Raw genomic sequence first — 472 nt, forward strand, 5'->3', positions numbered from 1 at the left:
ATCTTCCGTGTGCATCCGTCTTTGTTTGAAGAGGCAATGAATGTGGCATGAAATCGGCACGACTTGGTTGGAATGCACACTCCAACAGCTTGTCGAGCGGGCCTACGCCTATGGATTTCAGCTATGCTGAGGACGAGGGAGCAGAGCTCCGAGCTGCCGGGCAGCACGCAAACACACGACGGTGCTTTGGCTGTGGAGACACACGTCACCTCCGGAACGGCTGCCCCCTGCGCAATGCGCGTCAAGGTTCTTCGAACCATCGCCCCAACGCCTACCAGTCTGGTTCGTTACGGGGAAACGACACCACTCGTTAGGCGCGGGGCGACCTACTGGGGAAGAACTGAGTTCTGTTGAGCCTCGGTGAGGCATAGTTCAACACGGCCCAGCCCCGATGAGCTCCGTGCTCTTGAACAGGGAACGTGTATGCAAGCCGGGCTTGCTGGTCGTGGAGGCGACCGTAAAGGGCTTCGAA

Source organism: Plasmopara halstedii (assembly GCF_900000015.1).
Source record: "Plasmopara halstedii genome assembly, contig: Scaffold_3120, whole genome shotgun sequence".
In the NCBI taxonomy this organism is placed as follows: domain Eukaryota; phylum Oomycota; class Peronosporomycetes; order Peronosporales; family Peronosporaceae; genus Plasmopara; species Plasmopara halstedii.